Source organism: Bombina bombina, chromosome 7 (genome assembly GCF_027579735.1).
Source record: "Bombina bombina isolate aBomBom1 chromosome 7, aBomBom1.pri, whole genome shotgun sequence".
Lineage (NCBI taxonomy): Eukaryota > Metazoa > Chordata > Amphibia > Anura > Bombinatoridae > Bombina > Bombina bombina.
The window spans coordinates 90,731,592-90,744,899 of NC_069505.1; the positions used below are offsets into that span (position 1 = coordinate 90,731,592).

Below are 13,308 nucleotides of genomic sequence, written 5' to 3' on the forward strand. Positions count from 1 at the left end.
CTAGTGGCAGGCGCAGCCTGGCCTGGCAACTAAAATTAAATAACACTAGAAGAGGACTGATGTAAAAGTTTTTTTTTAAAAAAAAAATTACACTAATGTTACACCAGATATAAGTGGTGGAAAACAGAGCTATTAATCATAGTACAGGGAGTGCAGAATTATTAGGCAAATGAGTATTTTGACCACATCATCCTCTTTATGAATGTTGCCTTACTCCAAGCTGTATAGGCTCGAAAGCCTACTACCAATTAAGCATATTAGGTGATGTGCATCTCTGTAATGAGAAGGGGTGTGGTCTAATGACATCAACACCCTATATCAGGTGTGCATAATTATTAGGCAACTTCCTTTCCTTTGGCAAAATGGGTCAAAAGAAGGACTTGACAGGCTCAGAAAAGTCAAAAATAGTGAGATATCTTGCAGAGGGATGCAGCACTCTTAAAATTGCAAACCTTCTGAAGCGTGATCATCGAACAATCAAGCGTTTCATTCAAAATAGTCAACAGGTTCGCAAGAAGCATGTGGAAAAACCAAGGCGCAAAATAACTGCCCATGAACTGAGAAAAGTCAAGCATGCAGCTGCCAAGATGCCACTTGCCACCAGTTTGGCCATATTTCAGAGCTGCAACATCACTGGAGTGCCCAAAAGCACAAGGTGTGCAATACTCAGAGACATGGCCAAGGTAAGCAAGGCTGAAAGACGACCACCACTGAACAAGACACACAAGCTGGAACGTCAAGACTGGGCCAAGAAATATCTCAAAACTGATTTTTCTAAGGTTTTATGGACTGATGAAATGAGAGTGAGTCTTGATGGGCCAGATGGATGGGCCCGTGGCTGGATTGGTAAAGGGCAGAGCTCCAGTCCGACTCAGACGCCAGCAAGGTGGAGGTGGAGTACTGATTTGGGCTGGTATCATCAAAGATGAGCTTGTGGGGCCTTTTCGGGTTGAGGATGGAGTCAAGCTCAACTTCCAGTCCTACTGCCAGTTTCTGGAAGACACCTTCTTCAAGCAGTGGTACAGGAAGAAGTCTGCATCCTTCAAGAAAAACATGATTTTCATGCAGGACAATGCTCCATCACACGCGTGCAAAGTACTCCACAGCATGGCTGGCAAGAAAGGGTATAAAAGAAGAAAATCTAATGACATGGCCTCCTTGTTCACCTGATCTGAACCCCATTGAGAACCTGTGGTCCATCATCAAATGTGAGATTTACAAGGAGGGAAAACAGTACACCTCTCTGAACAGTGTCTGGGAGGCTGTGGTTGCTGATGCACGCAATGTTGATGGTGAACAGATCAAAACACTGACAGAATCCATGGATGGCAGGCTTTTGAGTGTCCATGCAAAGAAAGGTGGCTATATTGGTCACTGATTTGTTTTTGTTTTGTTTTTGAATGTCAGAAATGTATAATTGTGAATGTTGAGATGTTATATTGGTTTCACTGGTAAAAATAAATAATTGAAATGGGTATATATTTGTTTTTTGTTAAGTTGCCTAGTAATTATGCACAGTAATAGTCACCTGCACACACAGATATCCCCCTAAAATAGCTATAACTAAAAACAAACTAAAAACTACTTCCAAAACTATTCAGCTTTGATATTAATTAGTTTTTTGGGTTCATTGAGAACATGGTTGTTGTTCAATAATAAAATGAATCCTCAAAAATACAACTTGCCTAATAATTCTGCACTCCCTGTATATGATGTGGGCCTGACACACAGGCCTGATGGAAAATGAAATTAGATTACACTAGCAAAATGATGTTTTTTTTTTTTTTTTTTTTAATTTACACTATTGTTAACCAGATATCAGTGGTGGCACAGAAGATTTAATCACAGTATATGATGTGGAACTGACACACAGGTCTGATAGAAAATGAAATTAGATTACACTAGCAAAATGATGTAAAAAATGTTTTTTTTAACATTTACACTGAGGTTACACCAGATATCAGTGGTGGCACAGAACAATTAATCACAGTATATGTTGTGGGCCTGACACACAGGCCTGATAGAAAATGAAATTAGATTACACTAGCAAAATGATGTAAAAAATATTTTTTTTAACATTTACACTAAGGTTACACCAGATATCAGTGGTGGCACAGAACAATTAATCACAGTATATGTTGTGGGCCTGACACACAGGCCTGATAGAAAATGAAATTAGATTACACTAGCAAAATAATATAAAAGTTTTTTTTTTTTAAATTTACACTAATGTTACACCAGATATCAGTGGTGGCACAGGAGAATTAATCACAGTATATGCTGTGAGCCTCACACACAGGCCTGATAGAAAATTAAATTAGATTACACTAGCAAAATGATGTAAAAGTTTTTTTTTTTAAATTTACACTAATGATTGTTAAGCAGATATCAGTGGTGGCACAGAGCAATTAATCACAGTGGCCTAGATTTGGAGTTCGGCGGTAGCCGTCAAAACCAGCGTTAGAGGCTCCTAACGCTGGTTTTGGCCGCCCGCTGGTATTTGGAGTCAGTGATTAAAGGGTCTAACGCTCACTTTTCAGCCGCGACTTTTCCATACCGCAGATCCCCCTACGCCATTTGCGTATCTTATCTTTTCAATGGGATCTTCCTAACGCCGGTATTTAGAGTCGTTTCTGAAGTGAGCGTTAGAGCTCTAACGACAAAACTCCAGCCGCCTGAAAATAGCAGGAGTTAAGAGCTTTCTGGCTAACGCCGGTTCATAAAGCTCTTAACTACTGTACCCTAAAGTACACTAACACCCATAAACTACCTATGTACCCCTAAACCGAGGTCCCCCCACATCGCCGCCACTCAATTAAAATTTTTAACCCCTAATCTGCCGACCGCGACCTACATTATACTTATGTACCCCTAATCTGCTGCCCCTAACCCCGCCGACCCCTATATTACATTTATTAACCCCTAACCTGCCCCCCACAACGTCGCCGCCAGCTACTTAAAATAATTAACCCCTAATCTTCCGACCGCAAAGCGCCGCCACCTACGTTATCCCTATGTACCCCTAATCTGCTGCCCCTAACACCGCCGACCCCTATATTATATTTATTAACCCCTAATCTGCCCCCCTCAACGTCGCCGACACCTGCCTACACTTATTAACCCCTAATCTGCCGAGCGGACCTGAGCGCTAATATAATAAAGTTATTATCCCCTAACCCGCCTCACTAACCCTATCATAAATAGTATTAACCCCCTAATCTGCCCTCCCTAACATCGCCGACACCTAACTTCAATTATTAACCCCTAATCTGACGACCGGAGCTCACCGCTACTATAATAAATGGATTAACCCCTAAAGCTAAGTCTAACCCTAACACTAACACCCCCCTAAGTTAAATATAATTTACATCTAACGAAATAAATTAACTCTTATTAAATAAATTATTCCTATTTAAAGCTAAATACTTACCTGTAAAATAAATCCTAATATAGCTACAATATAAATTATAATTATATTATAGCTATTTTAGGATTAATATTTATTTTACAGGCAACTTTGTAATTATTTTAACCAGGTACAATAGCTATTAAATAGTTAAGAACTATTTAATAGTTACCTAGTTAAAATAATAACAAATTTACCTGTAAAATAAATCCTAACCTAAGATATAATTAAACCTAACACTACCCTATCAATAAAATAATTAAATAAACTACCTACAATTACCTACAATTAACCTAACACTACACTATCAATAAATTAATTAAACACAATTCCTACAAATAAATACAATTAAATAAACTAGCTAAAGTACAAAAAATAAAAAAGAACTAAGTTACAAAAAATAAAAAAATATTTACAAACATAAGAAAAATATTACAACAATTTTAAACTAATTACACCTACTCTAAGCCCCCTAATAAAATAACAAACACCCCCAAAATAAAAAATTCCCTACCCTATTCTAAATTTAAAAAGTTACAAGCTCTTCTACCTTACCAGCCCTGAACAGGGCCCTTTGCGGGGCATGCCCCAAGAATTTCAGCTCTTTTGCCTGTAAAAGAATAAATACAATACCGCCCCCCCCCAACATTACAACCCACCACCCACATACCCCTAATCTAACACAAACCCCCCTTAAATAAACCTAACACTAAGCCCCTGAAGATCTTCCTACCTTGTCTTCACCATCCAGGTTCACCGATCCATCCTGAAGAGCTCCTCCGATGTCCTGATCCAAGCCCAAGCGGGGGGCTGAAGAGGTCCATGATCCGGTCAAAGTCTTCATCCAAGCGGGGCAGAAGAGGATCTTCCATCCGATTGAAGTCATCATCCAGGCGGCATCTTCTATGGTCTTCCATCCGGAGCGAAGCGGCAGGATCCTGAAGACCTCCAGCGCGGAACATCCATCAGCCAATCGGAATTAAGGTAGGAATTTTCTGATTGGCTGATGGAATCAGCCAATCAGAATCAAGTTCAATCCGATTGGCTGATCCAATCAGCCAATCAGATTGAGCTTGCATTCTATTGGCTGTTCCGATCAGCCAATAGAATGCGAGCTCAATCTGATTGGCTGATTGGATCAGCCAATCGGATTGAACTAGATTCTGATTGGCTGATTCCATCAGCCAATCAGAAAATTCCTACCTTAATTCCGATTGGCTGATGGATGTTCCGCGCTGGAGGTCTTCAGGATCCTGCCGCTTCGCTCTGGATGGAAGACCATAGAAGATGCCGCCTGGATGATGACTTCAATCGGATGGAAGATCCTCTTCTGCCCCGCTTGGATGAAGACTTTGACCGGATCATGGACCTCTTCAGCCCCCCGCTTGGGCTTGGATCAGGACATCGGAGGAGCTCTTCAGGATGGATCGGTGAACCTGGATGGTGAAGACAAGGTAGGAAGATCTTCAGGGGCTTAGTGTTAGGTTTATTTAAGGGGGGTTTGTGTTAGATTAGGGGTATGTGGGTGGTGGGTTGTAATGTTGGGGGGGGCGGTATTGTATTTATTCTTTTACAGGCAAAAGAGCTGAAATTCTTGGGGCATGCCCCGCAAAGGGCCCTGTTCAGGGCTGGTAAGGTAAAAGAGCTTGTAACTTTTTTAATTTAGAATAGGGTAGGGAATTTTTTATTTTGGGGGGCTTTGTTATTTTATTAGGGGGCTTAGAGTAGGTGTAATTAGTTTAAAATTGTTGTAATATTTTTCTTATGTTTGTAAATATTTTTTTATTTTTTGTAACTTAGTTCTTTTTTATTTTTTGTACTTTAGCTAGTTTATTTAATTGTATTTATTTGTAGGAATTGTGTTTAATTAATTTATTGATAGTGTAGTGTTAGGTTAATTGTAGGTAATTGTAGGTAGTTTATTTAATTATTTTATTGATAGGGTAGTGTTAGGTTTAATTATATCTTAGGTTAGGATTTATTTTACAGGTAAATTTGTTATTATTTTAACTAGGTAACTATTAAATAGTTCTTAACTATTTAATAGCTATTGTACCTGGTTAAAATAATTACAAAGTTGCCTGTAAAATAAATATTAATCCTAAAATAGCTATAATATAATTATAATTTATATTGTAGCTATATTAGGATTTATTTTACAGGTAAGTATTTAGCTTTAAATAGGAATAATTTATTTAATAAGAGTTAATTTATTTCGTTAGATGTAAATTATATTTAACTTAGGGGGGTGTTAGTGTTAGGGTTAGACTTAGCTTTAGGGGTTAATACATTTATTAGAATAGCGGTGAGGTCCGCTCGGCAGATTAGGGGTTAATAATTGAAGGTAGGTGTCGGCGATGTTAGGGAGGGCAGATTAGGGGTTAATACTATTTATGATAGGGTTAGTGAGGCGGGTTAGGGGTTAATAACTTTATTATAGTAGCGGTGCGGTCTGCTCGGCAGATTAGGGGTTAATAAGTGTAGGCAGGTGTTGGCGACGTTGAGGGGGGCAGATTAGGGGTTAATAAATATAATATAGGGGTCGGCGATGTTAGGGCAGCAGATTAGGGGTACATAGGGATAACGTAGGTTGCGGCGGTTTACGGAGCGGCAGATTAGGGGTTAAAAAAAATATGCAGGGGTCAGCGATAGCGGGGGCGGCAGAATAGGGGTTAATAAGTGTAAGGTTAGGGGTGTTTAGACTCGGGGTACATGTTAGAGTGTTAGGTGCAGACGTAGGAAGTGTTTCCCCATAGGAAACAATGGGGCTGCGTTAGGAGCTGAACGCTGCTTTTTTGCAGGTGTTAGGTTTTTTTTCAGCTCAAACAGCCCCATTGTTTCCTATGGGAGAATCGTGCACGAGCACGTTTTTGAGGCTGGCCGCGTCCGTAAGCAACTCTGGTATCGAGAGTTGCATTTGCGGAAAAAATGCTCTACGCTCCTTTTTTGGAGCCTAATGCAGCATTTGTTTGAACTCTCGATACCAGAGTTAAATTTATGGTGCGGCCAGAAAAAAGCCCGCGGAGCGTTAACAGCCCATCTACCGCCAAACTCCAAATCTAGGCCAGTATATGCTGTGAGCCTCACACACAGGCCTGATAGAAAATGAAATTAGATTACACTAGCAAAATAATGTAAAAGTTTTTTTTTTTTTAATTTACACTAATTAAACACCAGATATCAGTGGTCGCACAGAAGAATTAATGACAGTATATGGTGTGAGCCTCACACACAGGCCTGATGGAAAATGAAATTAGATTACACTAGCAAAATTATGTAAAAGTTTTTTTTTTTAAATTTACACTAATGTTAAGTTAAGCAGATATCAGTGGGGGCACTAATCACAGTATATGCTGTGAGCCTCACACACAGGCTGACAGCCAGGCAAATGCAAATAAAATTACAAATAATTAAAAAAAAATACTGAAGTTCTAGCCCTAAAAAGGGCTTTTTGGGCTGAAGTTCTAGTCCTAAAAAAGGCTTTTTGGGGTGCTGTCCTTACAGCAGAGATTAGATGAGTCCTTCAGGACTGTAGTGGACACTAAATACACTAGCCTAGCTATCTATTTCCCTATAATATCAGCAGCTGCAGCCCTAAACCTCCTCTCACTAACAAAGCAGGATCGTAATGAATCTAAAATGGCTGCTGCCCATGAGCTGGGAGGGTCTGTGAGGGAGTGTCTGCTGCTGATTGGTTCAAATGTGTCTGCAGACTGTGACATACAGGGTCAAAGTTTCCTCAATGAGGACGAATAGGGGGCAGATCGAACATCGAATATGTTCGCCTGCCGCGGCGAACGCGAACAAGCTAAGATTGCCGGGAACTGTTCTCCGGCGAACTGTTCGCGACATCACTAGTCATGAAGTCGGAAAATTTCCCCTGTAGCTACAATTATAACAATACTTATCTTATCGTGCTCTGGAGAGCGTGCTAGCCCATTATTCTTCATGCCAGAGCCCCAGCCCCTCTAAAAGCAGAGTTAACATATTCTGTCTATTATAACTTCTCTTTCTGTATGTAAGCCAAAATTGTTGGAATATTTTTGAAAATTCTGACGATTGCATCAACTAAAATAACCTACAATTTACAGATATTTCTTACGATCAAGCATTTTATTTTGTCAGAGGGTTGATGTGAGAAGACTTTGAAAGAAAGCCATTTCTGAGGAGATTAAGAAAGGTGAGAATGTTTATATATTTGTGTGTAAGAAGATAATTGCCTTTATGACAAAATATTAGAATATTACCATTGAAATAGTATTATCCTAACAAAATGACACATAAAATATTGTAAATTCTTATTAGATATTTGCTATCAACAATATGATGTTGTTACAGTGTTTAATTAGGTACGGCACAATGTGTAATATTTTTATATTAATTGGTTTATTTTTATTGGAAACTAATATATTAAGAAAACTCTACAGGCATTTGCATTGATGATTTGCTAGGTGATACAAAAGCAGTATATTGAAAATAAAGGGTGTTTTTCCAGCAACATGTAAATATTCCGTTGTTGGTATAAACAATTAATAAAAAAAATAAAACAAAATGAAATTGTATTTCAAAATGGTATTTACAAGAACATATAGAAAATATTAATTATATTTTCTTATGTGTTAAAAATTCTAATCCAGTTTTGTGCTTTGTGCAGTACAGTTTAAATCTGTGATAATCATTTGAAGAATCGTTGTCAGTAAGACACTGCACTCTTTAGTGGTATTAACCTAGCAGAACATATCCCATTACAGTCAAAATGTGCAGTCATAATTTAAGGTCAAACTAAATTCCCATTTTAATACTGATTGTTCAAAAGATTGTAATGCTATATAGTAATAGAAATGTTGCTCAAATGTGAAATTTCAGTTGTTTATTATAACTACAAACTTAAAGTCAAATTTACAATAGAAAATGACTAAATAATGTAATATGTGATAACATAAACTTTGAAATACTCTGGAGTTGTTATATTTGAAAAGAAATTGAAATATTGAAAATGAGATCTTTTTTTTTTATTTTATTTAAATTTCCACATTTTCTTGAAAGGCTTATATTTGTATTGTTGGTTTATGCTAATTTATATATGAGGAATATGACCAGGAACAACCTACACAACAAAAGGCAAAATATACTACCAGTTACACTTCTTGTGCTTTATACATTTTGTTGACATTTTATTATGAAGGGATAAAGTTAAAATAAACAAAAACTGATCAACACCACAATATTATCTGAAGTCCCTGGTAGTCAAATTTAAAGGGACAGTACACCATAAAATTGTTTTCCTATTAATGTATTTTCAATGACTTGTTAAACCAGCTGCAGAGTATAAAATGTATGAGAATTTGTATTTTCAGGTTTATTTGTGTATATGAATTAGTTGGTTTTGTGATTTTGTGTAAATAATTTTTTTATTGAAGTTGTAATAAGTATTAACAAACAAGATTCACCTTAAGAACAATATTACATCAAAGAGAGTCTTACATTGTCTGTAATCTAAGTTTGGTGACAAAACAGTATTGACATATGATAAGAGAGTTACGTATATTCATATTTTAACATGGTGCTAGACAAAAATGCAGGTGAAATAAAATAGAACTTCATTTTATATTATATTATTGGCAATTGATCTCCAAAGCACAATGGAAAATGCTTCATAGCATATCTGAGTCAGAGCTTCAGTCTGTGGAGAGTTAGTATGTGTGTTGGCCACTCTTGGGCCGACATATGTAGGGGGGAAGGGGATATCAGCGGGCAAAAAGCCGCTCAGATAGAAGAGGGGGAAATAGAGGGGCGGAGCCTTCTGATCGATGCGGTGGAGCTTATAACATAATTAAGTATGGGTTGGTTTCCTCTTCTGTTAAACAGATAAGTTATGCCGAGCCGTGCCTTCCCAGTTAGCACAGCCCGGCAGTATCTATAGCAACTGAGAGGTGGAATTATATGTTCTAGGGTGGGACTAACGTGAAATAAGAGCGTGCCTTCTTCTGGGTATGGATGTTTACAATGCCCTCAAGCTTATCAGAGGAGCATCATGTTAAAAATTTTTAACAAATTAGATATATCAGTTACAGCTGCACAAGCATATTTAAAGTCTAATTTAGAATGTTAACAGATTGCATAGAGAGTATTAAACTAGGCACACAATGCAATCCTGAACTACAACAATGTAGAGTATAAACAGTACAGGAAAAATCTGATGTTATTCTAGAGTCACATAGTCAATGTAATACAAGCAGTGAGGTAAGGTTTACATCCGCAAATGTGATTGTGAGAGACTCTATGGTTAACCATGTGTAAACATGTGTACACTTCAAATAAGCTTAATAGGCAGGGATTAGTGTGTAGTGGTTAAGCACCTAAATCAGGGTATGAATGGTAAAAGTTAGGTGTGACTGAACATAGAAAATTAACACTTGTAAGTGCCGATGGACTTCCGTTAGGGGGAGGAGCAAGTAAGGTGCTGCACGCTGTGGCTCCCATGCTTGTAATCCTATCCACCTACTCCCGCCTTCAAGCGCTCTTTGGCCGAAGAGTTTACCGGCCCAGACACTGGGCTGTATGGCCCATGAAGTGGAAGTTCTATACAGGCAACTACTAGCTTCGTGGCTGAAGCAATTTGTTCTACAGATTTTTACAAACCTGCAGTAATTCTGGCAATATGCCCTAAGTATTTTCCCAGCAATGATACAAAGTTAACCAGTATGTATCAGAAGGGACATAAAATACATTGTATACTCGCAGAAAGCACATAAATTCCAAATTGAAGCCGGAAAAGCCTGAGCTGGGGCTGAACTTAACTGTGGGTGTTAAAGGGAAACTGCAACTCAAAATACCCACCAGCGTCTTATCTAGAGACTGGTGAGTTCCCTGACGAACGAACAGAGTCCCGCTGAATTAATCTGGCTGAATCTACAGCACCCGACTGCTCCCTGGTGAGCATACAGACGCCTATTGGATTGATACAGCGGAATCGGGGATACCTGATTGCTCCCTGGTGAGCACACAGAGTTTCGATTGAACCAGCACATGTGAATTCGAACCTGAGGCGTCTGACTGGTGAATATACGGAGCTTTGCTTGTTTGGCATATTTGATTCTAAAGTGCCCGATTCCTCTTTGTTGAGCACACAAAGCCCCGCTTAACCCGAATATTTGAATTGGAGGCTCATTACTGCTCCCTGGTGAGCACATAGAGCCCTGTGAGAGGACATACCTGGGTCTGAGCGGTGGCCGGATGAGGAGAGTGCTGGCGCTGCTGGCATCCGCGGGTTTCTGAACAGAGTATCCGTCAGTGCGAGTGAACCGGGAGACCTGAGAGTGGAAGTAGCGGTGTCGGTCAAGACCGGAGGGCCTGTCCCGGGTAGCAGACACGGGGAGGAGGATTGGCTACGTCCCTGGAGCAGGTGACTGGAGAGGAGTCCAAGCACGTTGACAGCGTGCAGACGCATATCAGTGGGTGCCCGCTGGACACGCTTGAGTGTCGCTCCGCCGGCGTACTATTAGAAGGGCTGCGGCCCGCAATCACATCGTGAGGAGCCTCATACATTAACTGACTGTGGATCTAAAAAAAGCCAGTTGGGCACTCACAAGACAAGGTATAACCCTAGCTTAAGCAGCCTAAATTGCCAAGGCGCTATATGGAACTTGACCGAAGCTCTGCAACTTAAGTAAAGTATCATTATTGCTTCTTCATATTGTTTTGCTTACCTTCTTATGTTTTGGTGGTATATGTGTAATACGTAAAAAGATCTTTACAATCACCTGCATATTAACAGATGGATATTGGGGCAATGCTAGAAAGTGTGGCCATGATTCGATAAATACAAATGTATGTTATGTCTATGGGCCCCCTATGGAGCATGAGCGTATTTTTTTTCTAGAGGTAAAGAAAACTAAAAATCTCTCATAGTTATTTTGCTTGGCACTGTTGACTTCAAACAAAGCAGATAAGGGGGTGTGAATCTCTGCAATCGGGTTGTGTATAGAGTTTTTTAGTGTTTGGAGGTTATTTAGAAATTTTAAGACACTAAGAAATGTCTAATGTTAACAATGTGGCCTGTTTTTTGTAATTATTTTCCTTGTTGCTAACCAAGAATATGTAGAATTGTTTTAGAAGGGACACACACAGATTTTGTTGGATTGCATATTAAGTCCTAAATAGTGAGAGTATAGTTCACACTGTATAGGCCCTTTTTTCACTTCTTTATTTAAACATTCTTTTCTTGTTTTTTTTTCTTTTTTTTTCTTCCCTTTTTTCCTCCTTTTTTCTTTTTCTTCATCAGACTTCACGCTGAATTCTTTAAATTCAGCTTGCACAATCACTTGCACTCACCACTTCTAGTCTTTTCACATTTTTCTCCCTTCCTGCTCTTAGCTTTATCTTTCGTATTTGTTTATATAAATATCCCTATTCCTGGATCCCAGGGACCAGAAGATAGAATCACAAGCACAATACACTTCACTTTTCATTTTTCCTTGTCTTTGGCTCACAAGCACTTAATTAGCACCTGGCCTACACAGGGGGACTCAGAATTTCATTACATATGGACAAATTTATGGCATCAGTCAGGAATTCTCCTACTATGCCTGTTAAGCAAAGAGAGAAAAAAATGCCAAAACGTAATGAACAGGCATTAGAGACATCACAAACACAAAATGAATCACATTTTGACATGCAAGAATTAATCACACAGATAACCAAGATTTTTACACCACAACTAGATTGTATGAAAACAGAGATTAAGCAGGACATAAGCTGCCTTGCGGCAGAGGTAAGACAGTTTTCCACAAGGCTGATTGAAGCAGAGGCTAGAATATCTGAGATTGAGGACAAATTAAATATAATTGAAGCTAATAATGCTGAACATACCAAGAAAATCGCTAAACTGCAAAAGGTAGTAAATATCTTGACTTGATGCAATTTGCCACGGTTACCCTCCCTCAGAGCTTAAAAATTAATACTGATGTTAGGATACCTATTGAGAGGATACACAGAATTGGCCCAGTGCGACATACGAGAAAAGATAATATCTCTACACGACCTATAGTGCTAAAGTTCCTGAACTTTCAGGATAAAGTACACTTTCTCAGGCAATACAGGAAAATATACCCACTCATCATAGACCAACATAAAATTTTAATTTTCCAAGACTTTTCTAGTGAGACGGCAGCAAGCAGAAAGGAAATGTCCCCATTTTGCTCAAAATTACTAAATGCAAATTATGATGTTAAAATGATTTATCCGGCAAAGTTGGTTGTAATAATAGATGAGACACAATTTATTCTAAATACAAGTAAAGAGGCACAGGCTTTCTGCAACGAGCAGGGTATACAATGATAAGGAATCTCAGCATTAGCTATTTCAAATTCGTTAGGAATTTTTACTACAACTGAGATGAATATGTACCTAATACCTGGGATGAGGTATGGATGTACCCTTTTTTTTTTTTTTTTTTTATTGGGGTTGTGTCTTATATTGGCCACATTTTTATAGGGGTCCCCCCGCTACTCCTGGTTTCTATCTTTTTTTTTTTTTTTTTTTTCTCTCCTTCCCCCTTTTCACTTTTCTCCTCCCTCTCCTCCCCTCTGCTGCCCCAATTCAATCCCCCCACCTACTACATTACTCGGCCTTAAGCCAGAGATATCCAGATCCCCCCCCATTGATATAACAACTAGGAAAAATCTTGATTTAAATTCCTTAAACCTTCTATCTTGGAATGTGGGCGGAATAACCTCGCCGATAAAGAGGAAAGCCATTATTAAACAATTAGGCCTGTATAAACCCGATCTGGCAATGCTCCAGGAAATCCATCTTAAAGAGCCAGAAATAACGAAGTTAAAAGGGAAGTGGGTAGGGGATGTCATTGCAATAGCCGGGGAGGATAGGAAGAAAGGCTTGGC

The 13,308-nt window shown here is 38.9% G+C and overlaps 2 protein-coding genes across 4 annotated transcripts in view; both read left to right on the plus strand.

Moving 5' to 3' along the window:
* The first annotated feature begins 7,445 nt into the window (after positions 1–7,445).
* Positions 7,446–13,308, plus strand: part of LOC128665907 (3-galactosyl-N-acetylglucosaminide 4-alpha-L-fucosyltransferase FUT3-like) — a 95,659-nt gene continuing 89,796 nt past the window's right edge. The window contains exon 1 of one of the 2 annotated variants that reach the window (XM_053720157.1): positions 7,446–7,586. The gene's annotated coding sequence lies outside the window, so the exon portion shown is untranslated. The remainder of the gene's footprint in view (positions 7,587–13,308) is intronic. The other variant, XM_053720156.1, reaches the window with a different exon arrangement.
* Positions 7,488–13,308, plus strand: part of LOC128665908 (3-galactosyl-N-acetylglucosaminide 4-alpha-L-fucosyltransferase FUT3-like) — a 580,229-nt gene continuing 574,408 nt past the window's right edge. For both annotated transcript variants that reach the window (XM_053720160.1, XM_053720158.1), the window contains exon 1: positions 7,488–7,586. The gene's annotated coding sequence lies outside the window, so the exon portion shown is untranslated. The remainder of the gene's footprint in view (positions 7,587–13,308) is intronic.